Source organism: Gopherus flavomarginatus, chromosome 13 (assembly GCF_025201925.1).
Source record: "Gopherus flavomarginatus isolate rGopFla2 chromosome 13, rGopFla2.mat.asm, whole genome shotgun sequence".
Lineage (NCBI taxonomy): Eukaryota > Metazoa > Chordata > Testudines > Testudinidae > Gopherus > Gopherus flavomarginatus.
The window spans coordinates 4,839,701-4,861,917 of NC_066629.1; the positions used below are offsets into that span (position 1 = coordinate 4,839,701).

The 22,217-nt window shown below is 52.1% G+C and overlaps 1 protein-coding gene and 1 long non-coding RNA gene across 12 annotated transcripts in view; one reads left to right on the top strand and one right to left on the bottom strand.

Moving 5' to 3' along the window:
* Positions 1 to 22,217, top strand: part of LOC127033659 (gametocyte-specific factor 1-like) — a 187,918-nt gene that overhangs the window by 71,321 nt on the left and 94,380 nt on the right. The window lies entirely within an intron of this gene.
* On the bottom strand, positions 740 to 3,168 carry LOC127033691 (uncharacterized). 2 transcript variants are annotated; one of them, XR_007769177.1, is made up of 3 exons: positions 2,963 to 3,168; positions 1,148 to 1,261; positions 740 to 816 (listed from the first exon to the last, which is right to left on the bottom strand). It is a non-coding gene; the product is annotated as an uncharacterized LOC127033691 (long non-coding RNA). The 2 variants fall into 2 exon arrangements; XR_007769178.1 differs by having other exon boundaries at positions 742 to 813; positions 2,963 to 3,161.

The window sequence follows — 22,217 nt, forward strand, 5'->3', positions numbered from 1 at the left end:
CAAGGTCTGACCTCCGTATGTAACTTTTCCCACAGTCAAAGCACTTATGGGGCCTCTCTCCGGTGTGGACTGCCTGATGTGCAGCAAGGCGTGACTTCTGTATGAAACTTTTTCCACAGTGTAAGCACTTATGTGGCCTCTCTCCAGTGTGGACTGCCTGATGTTCAGCAAGGTGTGACTTCCGTATGAAACTTTTTCCACAGACTAAGCATTTATGGGGTCTCTTGCCAGTGTGGATTGCATCATGTGCAGTAAGATTTGATCTGTGTGTGAAACGTTTCCCACAGTACAAACATTTATGGGATTTCTCTCGTGTGTGGATTATCTGATGTTTAACAAGATTTGACTTCCATATGAAACTTTTTCCACAGTCTAAGCACTTATGGGGCCTCTCTCCGTTGTGGACTGCCTGATGTGCAACAAGGTGTGACTTCTGTATGAAAGTTTTTCCGCAGGCTAAGCACTTATGGGGCCTCTCTCCAGTGTGGACTGCCTGATGTCTAACAAGGTGTGACTTCCATATGAAACTTTTTCCACAGTCTAAGCACTTATGGGGCCTCTCTCCGGTGTGGAGTGCCTGATGTGCAACAAGGTGTGACTTCTGTATGAAACTTTTTCCACAGTGTAAGCACTTATGGGGCCTCTCTCCGGTGTGGACTGCCTGATGTGCAACAAGGTGTGACTTCTGTATGTAACTTTTTCCACAGTCTAAGCACTTATGGGGTCTTCCCACAGAGCTTCTCTGCGATTCCCCGTGCCCAGGAACTTCCTGCTGTTGATTCCCCTCCTCGTTCTCACTCACTCTCTCATCAACTGCTGGGAGAGTGACAATCCAGACAGAAGTCATTGTGCTGGGGAGAAATTAAGAGGAATATCACCGAGGGAAAACCCAACATACTAAAGCTGCACAGACGGAGAAATTGGATTCTGCCTCCACTTCCCACCCAAACTTTCACAGAGAAGGAAAGTTGGGAAGGAAACTCCTGCAGGTAACAGGACACATGGAAAGCGATGTCAGTGATACCTGCTGACTGCAGCCCTGCCCCAGGGGAGATGAGGAAGGAACTAAGGGCACTTATTGAGACTAAATTTTGCGGATTTGCAACTTTTTCCTTCATTCCCCAGATGGTTTAGTGTCAGTCCTCACCTGTGTGGGCGCCTCTCGGGATCCCTCTTTCCTCACTGGCCTGGAGATAGGGCACCCACGGCTCTTCCCCTCATTCCAGCCGGGTGATTGGGTCAGGTTTGGGAAGGGAAAATCCTGTGCAGGGAGTGAAATCAGACCAGATAAGGATGAGTGGAGGATTGAGAGAGCATCTGTCAGAAAGGACATTCCGTGGGTAGAACCTGTTCCTGTGTTGTGTTGGGGAATGTGGAATCTAAGAGGAAGGGAACATGGTCACTGAGTCGCCCTGGGGGAGGCAGAGATCTGGGGAGGTGAGGGGAATTGTGACACACACCCAGCTCCAGTGTTAAACCTCTGCCTATTTCTAAACCTGCCGAGTCCAGAGCCCTCCACATAGCTGAGCTGTTCCCAAGGAGGAGGGAGAAGAGGGATTCTGTGAAAGACCGAGAAACAAACACAGACAGGACAATACATGGCTTCTTCACCTTGCAAGCTAGGAGGGCTGGGTGGGGTGATTTAGTACGCACCTTCCGTTTTGACACCCTGCTCTCATTGGAGAGCGATGAGGGAAGAACCTGACTGGTGTCAGACATGCAGACCCGCCTCCAGCTTCCAATAACCAAGGGGCCAGGAATCTCTTTGTCACAGTGTATCTCGTAAGGCTTTATAGTGAGGTGCTCATAAATGTATGTATGATAAAACTGGAATAGGGTTTTGCTACATATGCCATGTAACATATCTGTGTAAAGGTTAGGATCTACTGGTTATGTTCATCCTAGTTGTGTGCAGGCACCATTTGTGTGTTCATAACTTCTGGCTCTATAATTGCTTGACTTCTAAGTAGCCTTAGTTAGAACATTTGGTCACTTCTTCGAAAAGGAATGTGCAAGTTCAATGCATAATCAGGAAGAACTTAACAGACAAAAGAGCTTGGAAGACTCCAATCCACAGAAGAACTCTACCTGAGGATGTTCAAGGTAACATGTGGGTAATGACTGTTGCCTGCAGGTCCTGAATCATGCATGGGCAGGTGACTTGTCCATGTGATTCCGAATCTTCATTTTGTGACTGGATTCTACACAGGGTGAGGAGGGGGTCTCCACCCAGAAGAGAAAGTCTATTTAACCCCCTGGGAGACCCCTCCATTTTGTCTTCAGCTGGATAAAGAAGGAGCCTCTTCCCCACCCCCCCAGGATACTTGAAGGAAACTGGAACAAAGACAGGAACTACAGGGGGTATGAGTGATTGCTAGACCCAGGCTAAAAGGAGATTAGTCTGTAAAAGGGAACATTCTGGAACTGGTGAGGATCTTATCTTATTTAGTTTGATTAGACATAGATTTGTGCATTTTATTTTATTTTGCTTGGTGACTTACTTTGTTCTGTCTGTTACTTGGAACCTCTTAAATCCTACTGTCTGTAGCTAATAAAATCACTTTTGAGTTACTGACTCAGCGTAGGTATTAATACCTGGGGGAGCAAACAACTACGCATATCTCTCTGTCAGTGTTACAGAGGGCGAACAACTGATGAGTTTACCCTGCATAAGCTTTATACAGCATAAAACGGATTTATTTGGGTTTAGACCCCACTGGGAGTTGGGCATCCGAGTGTTAAAGACAAGTACACTTCTGTGAGCGGTTTTCAGATAAACCTGCAGTTTTGGGGCAAGTAATTCAGACCCTGGGTCTGTGCTGGAGCAGAAAGGAGATTTTGGTTCAGCAAGACAGGCTGCTGGAGTCCTGAGCGGGCAGGGAAAACAGGAGCAAGGGTAGTCTTTGCACATCGGGCGGCAGCTCCCGGGGGGGTTCTGTGATCCAGCCCTTCACACTCTTACCCAGCGAGGTCACCGTCTGGTAGTTCTCCTGCATGACATCCCTCTAGAGGGCATTCTGAGCGGAGTCCAGCAGAGCCCCCTGCCCCTGGGTGAAATACACAGCCACCTCCTCAAAGGTCACCAGCATCTGAAACAACAAGATTACCCGTCTCAACGCCTGCTGCCCCAGCCACAATTCCACCAGTCAAGGGGGAGGAGGGACAGAGAAGCAGAATCCTCCCCCCACCCTGCTCAGAGCAGCCAGGAGGCTTCAAGGAGTAGGTAGAAAGTGAGAGATCCTTGTCCCCCCCCCCAAGCACACGGAGAAAGGCAGGGTCTTTTCGTTTCCCACACACCTGCCAGCCACAGGTTGATAGAAGAAGCAGAGTTCTCATAGACTCATAGACTCATAGACTCATAGGTCAGAAGGGACCAATCTGATCATCTAGTCTGACCTCCTGCACAAGGCAGGCCACAGAACCCCACCCATCCAATTTTATACAACTCCTATCCCAGGACCGAGTTATTGAAATCCTCAAAAATGGTTTGAAGACCTCAAGCTGCAGAGACACCACCAGCAAGCGACCCGTGCCCCACGCTGCAGGGGAAGGCGAAAAACCTCCAGGGCACCTGCCAATCCGCCCTGGAGGAAAATTCCTTCCCGACCCCAAATACGGCGATCAGCTAAACCCTGAGCATGTGGGCAAGAGTCACCAGCCAGCACCCAAGAAGGAGTTCTCCGCAGCAACTCAGTACCCATCGCATGCAACATCTCCCCGCAGACCACTGAGCAGACCTGTCTGGTGGTAATTCAAGATCAATTGCCCAAATTAACGATCCTATCATAACATCCCCTCCATATACTTATCAAGCTTTGTCTTAAAGCCAGGAAAGTCTTTTGCCCCTACTACTTCTGAGACAGGGACAGGAATCCCAATAGCTTCCCTTGGTATTTCACGGCAGCCTCTGGCCAGTTGGCTCAGGCTCCAGCACTGGGAGTCAGTTTTCGCAGCCCTGCCCAGCGGGGTGTTTCCTGGGTCCAAAACTGACCTCCCCCACCACCAAAAGCTCCCTAAAAATCCCCTACCTGAGCTGGTCCAATCACAGCCATTTCCCTGCCTTGTCTCCTGGAAGACTCAGGGCCGGCGCTACCATTTAGGCAGCCTAGGCAATCGCGTAGAGCACCAGGATTATTGGGTGGGTGGGTTTTTTACTGGGGGGGCAACAGGCGGCTCCGGCTGACCTGCCGCAGGCATACCTGCGGAAGGTCCGCTGGTCCGCAGCTCCACTCTAGCGGCTTCGGTGCACCTCCCACACGCATGCCTGCGGCAGCTCCACCGAAGCCATGGACCAACGGACCCTTCGCAGAAAAGCCTGCGGACGGTCAAACGGAGCCGTGGGATCAGCGCGGGGGGTGGCAAAATGGTCATGTGCCTAGGTCGCGAGAAACCCTGGCTGGAGCCCATGTCACTCCCCAATTCACCCCAGGCTCTCTCCCTGCAGACAGACGTGCTGATTCTTCTCTGCCATGCTGGGAAGAAACCCAGTTACTTCATTACCACCCCGGTTAAACCCCCTACCCCCCATTAGAACTAACCCCACCAAGTCCCTTCTAAACCTCCCCAGAACAGCAGCTCTGAGCCAAACGCTGGGAAAAGAGCAGAATCAAAGGTGTCACTTTAGGGCACTGCCCCATGGTGTATTGAAACTCCTCTAGCTCTCCCCCATCTCCCTCAGTCAGGCAGTGCTCAGCAGAGTCAGCAACTGGCTTTTCCTCCCTCAGCTCCTCCCCTTCTTCCCAGGAGAGCTGACTGCCCCGGGGGTGCAGGGAATGGAGCCGGGCAGGGCTGGGAGCTGGGAACCTCCCTCCCCACTTCCTGCTCCTGCTGCCCTTCCACTCTCTCCGCTTTTCCTTTTGATCTTCCTCCCCCGCCCTGGGAGAACAGGCGACTGCCCCATTGCCATGGGCCTTTGCTCTCATCAGGCAGCTCAGCTATGGACACCGGTAATGCGGGGGTTGAACTCAGCTGTGCCACTGAGGGCAGCAGCTCTGGGACTCACAGATACAGGGAGCCCTTACCTTGTAGGCCAAACTCCCCAGCTGATCCCTGAAGGGGGCCCTTTGTGCAGTGTCATTTCCCTGCCCGGCTCCAGCCCTTTCCCCGGTTTCTCCATCATCTGCAGGCTCAGGAGCTGGTATGGTAAGAGAGGTTCCTGCCACTGGAGAAAGTGCCCCTGGGCTGGTCTCAGAGCGGTGGGATGAAATGGGAATGTTCTGAATGGTTTCTGTGAAAACTATGAGTACTCCCCACAGCGCCCCTGCTGCTCCCACATCCAACCTTCCACAGCACCCCCTGCTGCCCCCACACAGTGCCCCAAACTGATCCCACAGCACCCCCTACTGCTGCCTCCCAACACCCCATAATGACCTCATCATGTCCCATACTACTGCTCCCATCCGACCTCCCACAGCGCCCCCTGCGGCCCCCACACAGCGCCCCAAACTGACCCCACACCGCCCCCAGCTACTGCCCCATCCGACCTCCCACAGCAACCCCTGCTACCCCCCACAGAACCCCAAACAGACCCCAGAGCGCCCCCTGCTGCTGCCTCCCAACTCCTCAAACTCAGTCCCCACAGCGCCCCATGCTGCTGCCTCCTTGTCATAGTATAACTCCCAATTCTGAACCTTAGCATCTGAAATATGAGTACTAGCATGAATTCCCCTAAGCTTAATTACCAGCTTAGATCCTGTAGTGCTGCCACCAATCAGGACTTAGAGCAGAGTGCCTGATAAACTCTGGTCTCCCCCAAAACCTTCCCTGGGGACCCCCAAGGCCCAAATTCCTTGAGCCTCGCAACAAAGGGGAATAAACCATATCCTTTCCCGCTCCTCCCCTCCAGGTGTTCCTTCCTTGGGCTCCTGGAGAGATATACAGATTCAAGCGCCATGAATCTAAACAAAGGGATTCCACGCTCCCTGCTTCCTCCCAGATCTTTCCCGCCCTGGGTACACTAGGAGATCACTGTGATTCCAACTCCTTGAATCACAACACAGAGAAATCAGGTGGGATCCCCCACTTTCCCACCCCCTCCCTTCTCCTTCCCTGTTAGGTACAGACTCAATTCCCTTGAGCCTCAACAAGGGGAAAAATCAGACAGGTCTTAAAAGCAAAACTTTTAATAAAAGAAAAAAGAATAAAGAAAATCACTATGAATTCAAGATGGAATATTACAGGGTCTGTCAGCTTATAGAAACAGGAGAAAAAGCCTCCTCCAGCAGAAACACAATTTAAAATACTTCCAGCCAAATACACATTAGCAAACAAAGAAAAACAAATAAACAGACTAGACCGCCTTTCCAGCTTTGTACTTACAAAATTGGAATAGAAGATTAGAGAGCCTGTAGGTACGTGTGGTCACTCTCAGAGCACAGAGAGAACAAAGCCAGAACCAAAAAACACAAACAACAGCTTCCCTCCACCAAGATTTGAAAGTATCTTGTCTCCTGATTGGTCCCCTGGTCAGGTGTTCGGTTTCCTGTTTGTTAACTCTTTACAGATAAAAGAGACATTAACCCTTAACTATCTGTTTATGACACAAAGACTCCAAACTGAGTCCCCACAGCGCCCCCTGCTGCTGCTTTCCAACACCCCAAAGTGAGTGCCCACTGCACCCCCTGATGCCCCCCACAGCACCCCAAACTGAGTCCTCACAGCGCCCCCTGCTGCTGCCTTCCAACACCCCAAAGTGACTGCTCACAGCGCCCCCTGCTGCTGCCCCATCCAACCTCCCACAGCACCCCAGTTGCCCCCCCACAGTACCCCAAACTGACCCTACAGCGCACCCTACAGCTGCCCCATCCAACCACACGCAGCATCCCTTCTGTCCCCCGACAGTGCCTCAAACTGACCCCACAGAGCCCAATGCTACTGCCCCATCCAACCTTCCACAGCGCCCCATGTTGCCTCCCACAGCACCCGAAACTGACCCCACAGCACACACTGCTGCTGCCCCCATCCGACCTCCTACAGCGCCCCCTGCTGTCCCCACATTACCTCCTACAGCGCCCTCTGCTGCCCCCGCACTGCCCCTCAAAGTGACCCCACAGTGCCCCTGCTGCTGCCCCCATCCGACCTCCCACAGCACCGCCTGATCCTCCCCCACTGCACCCCAAACTGACCCCACCATACCCCCGCTACTGCTTCCCCCATCCGACCTCCTAAAGTGCCCCCTGCTGACCCCCACAGCACCCCAAACTGACCCCACAGCGCCCCTGCTGCTGCCCCCATCCGATCTCCTACAGCGCCCCCTGCTGCTCCCCCACTACACCCCAAACTGACCCCACTATATCCCTACTACTGCTGCCCCATTCCACCTCCTACAGCGCCCGCTGCTGCCCTGACATATGACCTCCTACAGTGCCCACTGCTGCCCCCCACAGCGCCCCAAACTGATCCCACAGCACCACCTGCTGCTGCCCTCCCCATTGTCCAAAACTGAACCCACAGTGCCCCCTGCTACTGCCCTCATCCGACCTCCCACAGCACCCCCTGCTGCCCCTACACAGCGTCCCAAACTGACCCCACAGCGCCCCCTGCTGCTGCCTCCCAACACCCCATACTCACCTCACCATCTCCGATACTACAGCTCCCATCCGACCTCCCACAGCACCCCCCGCTGCTCCCCCACTGCACCCCAACTGACCCCACCATACCCCCGCTACTGCTGCCCCCATCCGACTTCCTACAGCGCCCCTTGCTGCCCCCCCACAGCGCCCAAAACTGACTCCACAGTACCACCTGCTGCTGTCCCCATCCGACCTCCCACAGCGCCCCCTGCTGACCCCCACAGTGTCCCAAACTGAACCCACATTGCCCCCTGCTACTGCCCCCAGCTGACCACCCACAGCACCCCCTGCTGCCGCCACACATCGCCCCAAACTTACCCCACAGCGCCCCTGTTGCTGCCCCCATCCGACCTCCCACAGCGCCCCCTGCTCCTCCCACACAGCACCCCAAACTGACCCCACAGCGCCCCCTGCTACTGCCCCCATTCCGACCTCCCATAGCGCCCCCTACTGCTCCTCACACAGCCCCAAACTGAATCTCACAATGCCCCTCGCTGGCCCCTCACAGCCCCTCAAACAAACCCCCCAACATCGTCCCTTGATGGCCCCCACAGTGCCTTCTGCTGACCCCCACTTCCCCAAACCAACCCCCCCAGTGTCCCCCGCCACTCCCAACAACACCCCAAACTGACTCCACACAGCACCGTTTGCTGGGCCCCTCAAATGCCCCAACCCAATGCCCCCCACCACTGCCTCCATCCCTGCTACCTCCCCCACCGCTGGCCCCTGCAGCAGTGTGACCCCCCGCCATAGTGCCCCCCATTGAGCACCTGAAATGCCCCCTGCAGCCCCCAGAACTGCATACAGAACAACGCCCCCTATTGGCCCTGTGCCCTGGCCCGCCCCCTGCATCATATCTCCCCCGGCCCCCCCCCGACATATGGCCCCACCCCCTCCAGAACAGCTCCCCTGACGCTGCCCTCAACATGTGGCTCCGCCCCCTGCAGCACAGCTCCCCTGGCCCAGCCCCTGACCCGTGGCCCCGCTCCCTCCAGATGGCCCCGCCCGCAGCGCGCCCTTACCCACTGTCGCCCCAGGGGAACCGCAGAGCGTGATGCTCGAGGGCACCAGGCTGCAGACGACGCTCGAGGGGCTAATCCCTGGGGCCAGCTACGAGGTCAGTGTCATGGTCGTGCGAAGCTTCGAGGAGAGCGAAACACTGGTGGGCTACGTCACCACGAGTAAGGCCCGGACGCCTGGGTCCCCTCCCTGCCCCAGGGCCAGTGCTGGATGCCTGGGTCCCCTCCCTTCCCATGCAGGGCAAGTGCCATACCCTGCCACTTGCATCTCTGGGTCCTGTCCCCTTGCCACCTCTCTGGATGCCTGCATTTCCCCCCTCCATCGGCCAGACGCCTGGGTCCCCTCAGTGGGTTGCTCTTGCTGACGCTCCGTGCTCTCTCCGCAGTCCCCGATGGCCCCTCCGCCCTTGCCGCGTCAATGTCACTGACATCTCAGCCCTGCTGCGCTGGTGCCCGCCCCGGGCCCCCGTCCAGAGCTACGAGCTGAGCTACGGGTGCCTGGGGTCTGCGTCACAGCCACTCTTTAGCCTGTAACACATCTTTACAACTCAGCCTGCACAATAGTTATTTATTACCACAGCGTTTTTCTTTCTATACTAACCAGCGGGGCTTTGGTAGAGTTAGTAGGTGGCCTGCACGTCTAAGAGACAAAGGTGTTTCAAGGCACCTTTCCCCTTTACTTCCCCTCACACAGCTCAGGCAGCGTTTTCTCTCCCTGGGCTCCAATCAGACCAGCTGTGTGCTTGTTTTACATTCTGGAATTTCAACCACCAAATGCATTTCCTAAGCCTCTCTCTGAAAGGGAAAAACTCTTGCCAAAGCAGAAGCCTCAGCTTTAAACGTCCTCTCCAATAGTTTCTGTGAAAGATTTTTCTCAACATTTGAAATTGTGAGTAGCCTAGAAAAGACGTGTGGCAATTGGAGTTGATGAGCTGCTTTGCCCTCCCATTCAAGATGACTTTTGTCTCTCAATAGCAAATAAATTATGGGAGAAAATCTGCTGTCACATTCATGGCACAACTGCTTCTGAACTTACAACAGTGGGCAAAATGTGGCCCCAAATCAGACTAGCTTCCTAACATGGACACTTAGTAGAGTACAGAAGAACCTGCCAAGGGAAGCAGTGTGGAAGCGCCAGCTCTGGAGATGTTTTGAATGAGACTGGACCAAATCTCGGGAAATGCCTGGCAGGGAAGAACTCTGCACCATCTAGCGGCAGAACTGGTTTTAACGGAGGCGCTGTGTACGCTGCAAATGGAGGTGTGGCTGCAGCTCTCCCAGGCATCCCTAGTTAGACACACAACTAGAAATCAGCTGTTTTTTAAAAACGAAAAACCAGCTCTCATTCACTGCGTGGAATTTGTGGATGCTCAGCACAGTTGAAAAGAAGATCATTCGTCTAGGTGATTACACTTCTAACTTATAGGCACCCAGGTACGGCTATTTTGGGCAGAGACGGTACAATACTGAAATAATAAAAAGACACTGCAAAACAGTGTAAACCTTGGCCGCACAAGTGGACATGCAATGAAGAGAGGAGGAAGGCGCTGCAACACACAAGAAGAACAGGCCCAGGCCATCACAATATGCAAGAACGGGCCAGCACCTATGTTCTGTGAAGACCGTGCACCAAGGTCTGACTGAGGCATGGCTTCTTGGACCATTAAACAGATGAGTGCTTAGAAGAGGGGGAGGTGAGTCAACTTGCTGTAATGAGCATGATAAAGATACCTGAGGGCATGCTGCCCTTGCTCAGAGGAAAGGGAACAGCCCTCCAAAACCCAGCCTGGCCTGAGACAGCAAGATGCCCCAAGCTAAGCATGCTGCTGGTTCCTAGGCACTACAAACATTGTGTAGGCATCGCCAGTCGAGACAGAATTTGAGCCTTTAGCTGGCAAGATGTGGAGACAATGTTCCACATGGAACAGGTGGCTTCATAAATAGTTGTGCTTGTGATATTTAGGAAGTGGTCTCCTGCCAACACATCCAATCATAGGACAGGAAGAAACCTCGAGAGGTCATCTAGTCCGGTCCCCTGCACCCAAGGCAGGATTAAATATTATATAGACCATTCCTGACAGATGTTTGTCTAACCTGCCTTAAAAATCTCCAATGATGGAGATTCCACAACCTCCCTAGGCAATTTATTCCACTGCTTAACCACTCTGACAGTTAGGAAGTTTTTCCTAATGTTCAACCTGAACCGTCCTTGCTGCAATTTAAGTCCATTGTAATTATGCTGTTGATAAAATGAATTAGTCTAGATTTTTATATTTTCATTCAGAACCCTAATGTGTAATGCCTAATAAGAGAGAAGAAGAAATTTGTAGCCTATCTGCCAGCCCCATATTTCAACAGTCCCTACTCTACTGTAGGAGCAAATTCAGATTGCAATTATTTTTCCTAGGGAGCAATTAAATGTTGCAACCAGTGTTAAGAATAAACACAATTCCACTAACAGGCAACTCTCAGACGATCAGTTCAGGTTCAGTGCACATGAACAGCCATCAATACCACCCAGAGCCCTGGCAAGATAATGAACCTTGCATCAACCCAGACAGGCAAGCTACGCAATCCATGGACATACAACGCCTCTAACAGCAAGTCACATCCAACAAGCAATTCAGAGCAACTCTTACAGCTCATACAGGCACATATTTAAGAACTAGTTACAACATTAGCCATACTCTGTCTTTAAAATGTTTAGATCGGCTTCATCATAAGCATGTATTTATGCATTTTGGAAACAATTCTGGAAACACACTGGAATAATCAGTATATGACATTCAGCTCAACTAAATTGCCATGGTAATTAGCAATTTATTCTTACATTAGTTCATTCCAGTGTGACCCATACGAATGAGATACACTTTCCCTATTAAACAAATGCTTTATATTTTATCTTTAGAAATGTTTTCCTTTTTTTTTTTAAACTTTCAACCACTGTCAAAAGTTCTACAGATTCCCCCTTAACAGCATCATTCCGGGCAGTTCTCCAAGTGCACTCCCTGTTCCCAGCTCTAGAACCATATATTTGTTAAAGGGACACTGACAATTTGAAATCTACCAATTTTTTTAAAAAACAGGTTCAAATAAGTTTCATACACTACCCTGGCCCTGAATCCTCATGCCAAAAATAATGGTTTTACAGTTGCATATTCCTCTTTTTAAAGGTGTTGTTCTTTTTCCTGTGGCTCTGTGAAAGACTCACACAAACAACAGAAGAAACTGACTATATGGCCTAGCAATTAAAGCATTACATTGGGGCTCAGGGTGATCTGGGTTCTAGTCCTGGCTCTGCTGAGGGCCTGGTGGATGATCTTGGGCAAATCATGTCCCCCTCTCTGTGCCTCACTTTCCCCATATGTAAAACAGAGATAAAGATACTGTTCTCTGTAAAAGGCTTTGATATCTACTGATGTAAAGTGCTATACGGAGCATTATCATCAAAATGAAATCATATATTTGATATAACTTTTTGAATAGTCAAGGCAAGCATAAGAACATAAGAACAGCTGTACCGGGTCAGACCAAAGGTCCATCTAGCCCAGTATCTGTCTACTGACAGTGGCCAATGCCAGGTGCCCCAGAGGGAGTGAACCTAACAGGCAACGATCAAGTGATCTCTCTCCTGCCATCCATCTCCATCCTCTGATGAACAGAGGCTAGGGACACCATTCTTTACCCTTCCTGGCTAATAGCCATTTATGGACTTAGCCACCATGAATGTATCCAGTTCCCTTTTAAACATTGTTATAATCCCAGTCTTCACAACCTCCTCAGGTAAGGAGCTCCACAAGTTGACTGTGCGCTGTGTGAAGAAGAACTACTTTTTATTTGTTTTAAACCTGCTACCTATTAATATCATTTGGTGACCCCTAGTTCTTGTATTATGGGAATAAGTAAATAACTTTCCCTTATCCACTTTTTCTGCATCACTCATGATTTTATAGACCTCTATCATATCCACCCTCAGTCTCCTCTTGTCCAAGCTGAAGAGGCCTAGCCTCGTTAATCTTTCCTCGTATGGGACCCTCTCCAAACCCCTAATCATTTTTGTTGCCTTTTTCTGAATCTTTTCTACTGCTAGAATATCTTTTTTGAGGTGAGGACACCACATCTGTACACAGTATTTGAGATGTGGGCGTACCATGGATTTATATAAGGGCAATAATATATTCTAAGTCTTATTCTCTATCCCCTTTTTAATGATTCCTAACATCTTGTTTGCTTTCTTGACAGCTTCTGCACACTGTGTGGACATCTTCAGAGAACAATCCACAATGACTCCAAGATCTTTTTCCTGACTCCATGTAGCTAAATTAGCCCCCATCATATTGTATGTATAGTTGGGGTTATTTTTTCCAATGTGCATTACTTTACATTTATCCCCATTGAATTTCATTTGTCATTTTGTTGCCCAATCACTTAGTTTTGTGTTCAAACAGAACAGTCTTTTTTTAATAGTCTCTCAGTACAATAATTTTACTTGCAACAAATGTAAACAGTTGTAAACTCAGACAGAAGGTGTTTTCAGTTAATGGTGTCATTTTAAGGTATAGGACATATTTGAAGATGGTCCTACTTAGGTAATAATTGGAGATATACCAATCTCTTAGAACTAGAAGGGACCTTGAAGGGTCATTGAGTCCAGCCCCCTGCCTTCACTAGCAGAACCAATTTTTGTCCCAGATCCCTAAGTGGCCCCCTGAAGGATTGAACTCACAACCTTGGGTTCAGTAGGCCAATGCTCAAATCACTGAGCTATCCCTCCCCCCTATATACTTAAGCAATTTAACATTTTCCTTTCTAGTTTCTTGGGTAAACTATCCTTATGCTGTTCCATCCAGCACTGCAAAAGCCAGAATATTACTTCTCATATGTTCATCGCAGACTAAGAATTCCAATCACAAGATAAGGGAAGTGCATTGCCCAATGTGCATTCATGCACAAAATATTTCATCAATACTTTTCAGTATGTTGCTTTAACAATTAGCAGTCTTGATGACTAACTCTACAAAGGTCTGGTCTCATGATGAACTTGTATTACCTGTTGACAACAATCAATAATCTCATCTCAACAGATCTAAAATGGGAAAATAAAAATAAAAAGTTGGTCCTCTGGAAAGTCTGAAAACAGGTCAATCATAAATACTACTTTATTCTTTGCCCCCATAATATACAGCTTAGCAAAGCCCAAATCCAAAATCTCAAACTTCAGTCCCTGAAATCTGAAGCCATGTACATATACAAGAGCTACATACAGCAAATCCAGCCAGGGCGCTCTATTGGCAACCAGATAATGTGGCTCACTAGGCTGTTCTTCATGAGATTGGTTTTAAAAAATAAGCAGTAATACAGTTACAACATGACACTTCACGTTTCAGGGGAAAAAACCTCACTCAATTGCTAGAAATTCAATGTGAAAGAGAGAGGAGGTGGAGTTAAGTGAAACAAAACAATTTTTGTCCCTCTTCAGGAAAAAAAAGAAGAGAATACAGGGCCACTGAACTCTCCCTTTAGTTAACACAAGTAGGCTGTGTCTACAGATTTCTGAGTAGGACTCGGACTCTGAGGGAAGTAGCCAGGAAAACCAGCCATTGTGTAGGGGCACTAAGGTATATCCAGGGTGACACTGATGAGCTCAGAGGGGGTTGTTTTGCCTGATGTATTAAAGACATGGAAGGGAGAAGCAGTCAGCTGGCCACCTTGTGGGCCTAAACTGGCAATTCTCTATGGCCTGGTCTACACTGGGCAGGGGGAGAAGGGGAACTGATCTAAGTTATGCAACTTCAGCTACACACATAGAACCAGACCTCCCTTCGCTCCTTATAGACCAGCATGTTCTTTCAGCTTTCCTGCGGAACGTGCCCTGCACATTCAGAGGAGCAAGACGGGCACACAGCCTATGTATCTGTTTTCTGGGAGGGTGTGTACAGTACACAGCCATTTAGAATTTGGCTCTTGCTGTCTGTATTTTAAACCCAATTACTAATTCCTAGCCAGACAGACCTCTCACGCTACACTACGCCACGCCATCCATCCAACCCCAGCCCTTCCTATCATCCCCACACTGCACCATGATGTCCAGCTTCCCCCTCACACCTGCCCCACTCACCCACCATGGCTCCCTCCCTCTTTCCACCTCAGTCTCGGCTGGTTAAACTGTACTGGGAACTCCCTGCCATGGGCCAGGCTGTCCTCAAACCACCAGGGGTGATGACAGAGGCCCCAGCCATGAGACCCCTTTCATGTCCAAAGGCTAGAGCAGGAAAGAGGGGGTGGGCAGGGGGTTTACAGGACAGAGGAGCTGCGGTAGACTTTTAGGCGGGGTCTAGGTCAGTGGTTTTCACCCTATGGTACGTGGCTCCCTGGGGGTCTGCAGAGCATGTCTGAGATGTCCAACACGGTCTGCACCAACATTTGAAATGCTTGGGACGGGCCACAAATGAAAAAGGTTGCAAACCACTGAGTTACAGGACAGGATGTTAGAGATCAGGGTGGGTGTTGGGGAGGGGTATACAAATGGAGGAAGTGGAGGGGTCATGGTATTCGGGAGGGTCTGGAGAGAGTGCCGAGGGGGTCAGAGGTAGGACTGGGGGCTAGAGGAAGAGGCTAGAGAGGTATTGGGGGACCAAAAGTTGGTCTGGGAACTAAAGGAGTGGTGGTGGGGGCTAGAAGAGGGAGGGAGTGGGAGGTATTTCGGGGGCTAGAAGAGTGGGGGAGGATGGGAGGTATTTGAAGGAAGGAAGCTAGAAGAGGAAGGGGCGGGAGGTGTTTGGGGGTGGGACTAGAAGAGGGGTGAATTTGGGGGGAGAGGAGCAAGAAGACGAGGATGGGAGGTATTTAGGGAGAGGGGTTCTAAAAGAGGAGAGGTGGGAGTGATTGGGGGCAAGGGACAAGAATGGAGGATGGGAGATATTTTGACGGCAAGGGGCTAGACAAGAGGAGTATAAAGCATTTGGGGGGAGGTATTTGGAGGCAGGGGAAAAGAGAGGGGGCAGCAGGTATTTGAGGCAGGAGGTAGAAGGTGGTGGGAGGTATTTGGGGGGCAGGGGTAGAAGGGGGCTGGCAGGTATTTGGGGAGGGGCTAGAAGGGGGGATAGGAGGCATTTGGGGGCCAGGGGCTAGGCAAGGGGGCAGGAAGTATTTCAGGGGCAGGGAGTATTTGGGGAGGGGCGTGTGGAGAGTATTTGGGGACAGGCGTAGAAGGGGGTGGGAGGCATTAGGGGAGGGGCTGGAAGGGTATTGGGTAGAAGGGAATAGAAGGCATTGAGGGGCCTGGGGGTATTTGGGTAGCTAAGGGGGCCTCCACGCCGCCTTTACCCACTCCCGCTCCGGTCTGCAACACGCGCTAACCAAAAGCCTCCTGAGCAATGCCTCAGGGTCACGTGACGCCCTCCCGATACAGCCAATAGGAAGAGGAAACAGAGCCCTGATGAATCGAAGTGCAAGAAAAATCACCCCTGCTCCCTCGTGTTTGAGTGTAAGGGTGGGGGCTGCCTCGAGTGATCCTACCCCCTCGCTCCAGGGTGCAGGAGGGACCAGACCCCACCCCAGGGTGCAGCGGGGTTGGGGGCCTGTAGTCACAGACCCCGCCCCCGGATGCAGCAGGGAGGGGGTTGAGACACACAGGAGCTGGTGGCACTTTGCACAGCTACTGCTGTGATGAGTTGGCGAGTCTCAGCCTTGAGGGCCAGGTGCTCCTGCTGTCATCCAGCTCTCAGCCTCGCAGCTTTTCTACGGGGCGCCTCCCTCTACCCCCCCCACCTCTCTTAGAACCACGTTGTGCCCCGGAGGCCTGGGGGCTGCGGAGTCAGTGACAGTGGTTCTGTAGGGGGCCATGCTAACAAACTAACCCCTCGCACCAGACTCACTCGATCCTTCCTGAGGACTTTATTCTGGTGAGGGGGGCCCTGATTTCCAACCTTCCCTGGGGGAACCTCTCCGAATGGGATCTCTGCTCCGGAGCCCCAAGACCCTCCCACTCCCCACTAGCGGGGGCTGGGAGTGGGGTAAATGCCCCTGAGGCAGTCACATTCCCCCCCCACACCCCACCGGCTACATGCTGGGAATCCAGGCTGGGAGGCAGGGGGCTCTGCCGGCCGTGGGGTTCCCTGCAACCTGGTGGCATTCACAAGGAGAACCGAGATGGCCTGACACCCCAACTCCTGTATGAGCTCCCGCCTGTGCCTACCCCCCATGCCTACTGCCTCTTCAGCAGCCCTCCCTATGGTCTCCCCAATCCCTCCCCCCAGCTGTCACCCCTCCCCCCCAGCTCCCGCACTTGTGACATCCCTCTTCTCTACACTTTCTCCCTGCACCTTGCCCCATTCCCTTCCTAGGTCCCAGCTTCACTCCCTCCTATCTCTTCAACCCCGCCTTGCCCCATCATAGCCCTTATCCCCCTCTAGTGCCCAGGCCCCTGCTCCCCGGGGTGGGCTTGAGAGGCCCCCTCTCCCCAGCGGCTCCACTCACCAGAATTTGAAGCTGCTGGCTTTGAGGAAGGTGGGCCTGGGCTGAGCCAGCTGCTTGGGCAGATCCTGGTGAAAGAGAGAAGGGTGGGGAAGGCTGAGAGGCCCCTCCCTTTTCGCACAGGAGGGTACCACAATTTGCCCCAGTGTCACCCTCCCACACACAAAGTAGACATCAGCTCCAAGCAGGCCGTGCTCCATCTCCAGCCCCGCAGGGATGAGACCAAACTCTACCAGTTCCCCCTACCCCACCACCTCCATCAGCAGTCAAGCTGGGTAATCACCGCCTTCTCTCATGTGAGGGTTGCAGAATTCCCTGCCCCCTGCAACACCAGCCTCCTCGCCATGTACCCTGAAGTGGGGTTGGATAAGGGGGGATTTATTCTTTCCATTCCTCAGATCTAGCCCTCAGCCCCGGTCTGCCCATACATGATCCAGGGTCTGGAGCATTTGGCTGCTTACCCAGGGGTACAAAGGAGCTGCCAGGAAAAGGGACTAGATTCTCCAAGGCTCTGCATCCATTCATACTGGTACCTGTCTCACACATGGGGAAACTGAGTCACCAGGGAGGGCGATATGGGCTGCACCAGGTCAGACTGGGAGTCTGTGGGAGAGCCAGGAATAGAAGCCCGGAGTCCTGGCTCCATGGGCAGCTTGGGGCTCCTCCATTCGGGGAGGCTGGGCTCTCCCAAACTGCGGCCTTGACCCAAGGCTCACTCCCGCTCAGCATCCCCTGGGCCCTTCTACCCACCGCCCATGCCTGGCTCTTAGCCTCCCCTGGTCTGACCACTAGACCCAGCGGGGCTGGAACAATTTTTATCGTGGGAGGAGCTGAGAGCCAGTGAACAAAACTGTAAACCCTGTCCAGGATGGAAACCACTTCAAGTCAGGGGGTGCAACATGACTGGCCCTCACTCCTTTCCCAGAGCTAGCGCTGGGACCCGGATACCCTGGCTCCCAACCCCCACTCTAACCACTAGACACCACTGCCCTCCCAGAGCTGGGGATAAGAACCAGGAGTCCTCGCTCCCCGCCCGGCTGTGGGCTCAACTGAGCATCGCTTACCACCAGCTTGGAGGGGATGAGTCATGGACAGCGTGTACCATGGGCTGGGGCAGGCTGTGTCTCCCCAAACAGCCCAGTGTAGCCCTGCCCATGCTCTACCCAGAAGGCCCCCTCCTGCTCGCCCTTTCTCCTTGGCCCCATCCCAGGCTGGCTGGCTGCTCCTCCCCAGAGCAGCGTGCTGGAGCTGGGACTAGGGTGGCCATGGCCAGCCTGTGGCTGGGACTTGAGGTGGCTGCGGGGCACCTGGGGATGTCCACCATGTGCTTGCGAAGGAAGGGCTGGGGGGGCTGTGCGCTGCCTGCCCAGCCCTCAGGAGTTGGAGGGGCCGTGCACTGTCTGCCCACCCAGCATTTGGGGACTTGGGCTCACGGGTGGAGGGGCGGGGCATGTGTCCCCCACCGATCATGCTAGGGGAAGCCACAGGGGGGAATTCTGGTCTCCGGTGGGGGAAGGGGGCCAGAAGGGGCAGGGCCGGTTGGGGGGAATTGGATGCTCCATAAAACAACCAATGGATCAGATCTAGGGCCAATCTAACCTGTATCCCCCCCAGCACAACATCAGATTTATTGGGCCATCTAGTCTGGTGTCCCCCTCCCCACAACAATATCAATGGGCCCATCTAGCCTAGTATACCACACCGCACATGAGATCAATGGGCCTATCTAACCTTGTTATCCCCACCTCATATCAGATTAATGGGCCGATCTAGCCTCTAGTCCCCCACCCCAACATCAGATCAACGGGGCCCATCTAACCTGGTATCTCCCCCACATCAGATCAATGGGCTCATCTAGCCTCATATCCCCCACTCCACATCAGATCAATGGGCCCATCTAGCCTCATATCCCCCACTCCACATCAGATCAATGGGCCCATCTAGCCTCGTATCCCCCACCCCACATCAGATCAATGGGCCCATCTAGCCTCGTATCCCCCACCCCACATCAAATCAATGGGCCCATCTAGCCTCGTATCCCCCACCCCACATCAAATCAATGGGCCCATCTAGCCTGGTATCCCCCTCTCCAACATTAGATCTATGTGGTCTGTGGCACGCAACCTTAAACAGCTGAAGTTGGTTAACATAATCAAGTTTGTGCTTGTTTGTTTCACATGTATCTTGTTTTTAGTAACCCACATTGAATACACAGATTAACTTAGTTCATCTCCAGTGTAGTAGGGACCAAGTTTTCTATAACACAAGCTCTGCGTCTGGTTTGGTTTTTCCAGTTCTTTAGCACATGTATGCCTGCTTTTGACACTTTTGCAGTTGTTGCGCAGACATTCCTTTTCACTGAATTCGTGCAAGCGCATTACTAACTATTGTGTAAGAAATGTAGTGCTTATCTGCTAAGAAGCACTGCAAGTCTTCTGTAAGAAAGCATCTTGCTCTCCCTAGCTGAGCTCTCTTTCAGTAAGAGAAGGGGCTGTGTCTGAAGCTGGGAGCCCAGTGTGTAGGCTGCTTCTGCATGGCCGGCAGCAGGGCAGGGCAGTGCAGTGGGACCGGGGATAGCATGGGGAGTGGGTGGCTCCTGTATAGAGAGGAAGTGTGGACTGGAGGCATGGTGAAGATGGACACTGTCCTGATGGGAGAAGCAGGGGCCTATCAGCCTGGTTTGCCCTCTGCCCTGGATCCCTGAGCTCCTCCACAGACCTGAGAGGGGGCTGCCCAATTCTGTAGTGGGCCAGGGTGTACAAGTATCCCAGACAGTGAAGAGAGGAGCAGCCTCTCCTGCAGGGTCAGTGAAAATGAGGCAGGGAGCGGCTGGGCCCAGGGAGCTGAAAGAAGAACTTAGGGCCTAGCTCTGGTGCAGATCTTGCAGCCCAGGCTATGCCCTGAGTGTGAGGAGACAGTCGCAGCTTGGGGTGGGTGGATCTGGTGGTTCAGATCAGGGGGCTGGGGTTGAAGGAATGGCTGGAACTAGGGATCAGAAGTCGGTTTGGGGTACAGGGTTGGAGCTGTGTCTTTGGGATGTATTGCATGTAGGGTACAGAAATGGGTATTTGGGGACAGTCTTACTTTTGGTGGGGGGGGTCCGTTCAGCTGTGGCACTTGTGGAGCACTGGGAGTTGGAGGTGGAGTAGTTGAGGGAATGGTTTGATGTTGACATTTTAGACTGTGGGTAGGAGCTTGGGTTTGGGCTGCACTCCTGGCATTTCACCAGAGGGTCTTGAGTTTTTGTCTGAAAACCTGATTCTTCTTTCACCTTTCCCTTTCAGATCTTCCTCGCTCAGCTTGTACACGTGGAAAAAAAATCAGAGCCCCAGGAATTCCGCTTAGGTGTCCGCAGGGCAAGGTAGGCCCTGAAATCCAGCAGCTAGGAGGACACTTGCAGTGGTTTGTAGCCCCCTTCCCTGCCTTCTTTTAGGAGGCAGCAGAGAGCATCTGACACTGCTGCAACAGGAGAGCGAAGATGCCCAGGCAGAGGAGGATCGGCAAGGCGAGGAGTTGGTGATAGATGCCTGCAGCCCCTGCGTCTCAGGTTTGCCTGGGGTCACAGTGCCTGAGTGACATGGTAAACCCATGGCTCGTTCTACCAGCTGCAGTGTGGAAACCAGCCCCCGTGGAGCCCATACAGAGTGCAAGGTTAGGCATGTGCAGGTAACACGCTGGCCTTACGGTGCAAAAGGCTGCTATGAGGGGGAATGTCAGTCTGCCTACTGGCCCAGAAAGACCCTGCCTAAAGGCTGGTAAGATAGATCCATGGCCCAGTTCCTTTCTAGCACCTTGGGGACAAAGGAGAGAAGATGTGGGCTGGAGAGATGAGGATTTTGTCTCAGGCCCAGTTGATGAGAAAAGTCCCTCCTGTAAGCAATGTCCAGCTTCCCCCGCCCTGATTCCTCCTCTGTCCTGCCTAAATGAACTTCCTATCACCAAGAGAAAGAGATCCTGTCCTCTGGTAAAGACGTCCTGACTTCTTGGAGGCACATTTATGGTTCTCTGCCATTTCCAAGCCACCCTCTCCCTGTCATGGCAGAAACAGATGGAAGCCAAGAGGCAGAAGATCGTTTAGGAGGGGGAAGAGCTGCCTGGGTTCGTGGCGGGATTGGGGCCGGAGAAGTTCCTGCCGGCTAGCTCTTCCAGAACTAGAGCCACTGTGAAGAGAAGGGATGAGGGTGACTCCAAACTCTCCTGGGAGATTTCCCTGTCCAAGGAGAGGGGTGGAGAGAAGGGGCAGTAGCCACTGACCCAATCTCTGAAGGTCAGACTGTTTTATTGCCATGATAATATGCAGCATTTCTATGGGAACTTCTCAGCCCTAGTCCCCAAAGCATTTCACAAGGGGGGCTCAGTGGCATTATCCCTATGTTACAAAGGGAGAAAGCAAAGTTATTATCACTCACTCAGCGTGACAGTCCTTGTTGTCCAGTAAGGCAGCCAGATTGGACTCCATGGGGAAGGAATGTCCTCTTTTCCTCATGATACTTTGGTGCCACGTGGTAAAGGACAATTGTTTCCAATCTAATCCTGGCATCCTTGGGGCTGAAAGCAGTGCTACTGAAGCAGGGAGTAGTGTTGTGTGAACAATTTGATATAGGCCATAGCTCTCCATAGCTTTCTTCTCTGGCGTGAAAACCAACAGCTGGGTGCCTGCTATTTCGATCAGAGTTCTTGCCATATCCTTCACCGTGCTGAAAGTACACTTCCCTGGAGTAGAATCATGTAGCAAACCACCGAAAATCTCAGCAGTGCTAGGCTGGAATAGCTTCTGCAAACATGGCAGGTTTATTCCTTTAAACTGGTGGCACAGGTGTCAGTTAGGAACCAGGCATAACCCTAGGTCACAGTCTCCGTTAGCTACCTGAGACGGGGGTTCTAAGCAAAAAGAGTTCTTTATTTTCCTGCAACTCTCTCAGCTTCAACACCGATTGTATTTTAAACATCTTTGCAGTTCCTGCTAGGGGTGACCGTGAACTCACCAAAACCACCCTTTTCTTCCCTCCACATTGTCATAGTTAGCGACAGCATTTCCCAAACCACTGGATTAGCTAGGAGATGACTTCAGGAGTAATCTCCTGTGGAGCTGAGCCATACCAGGGTACAATCCAGACTAATGAGCAGCTCTATTACCCCTGCCCTGAAATCT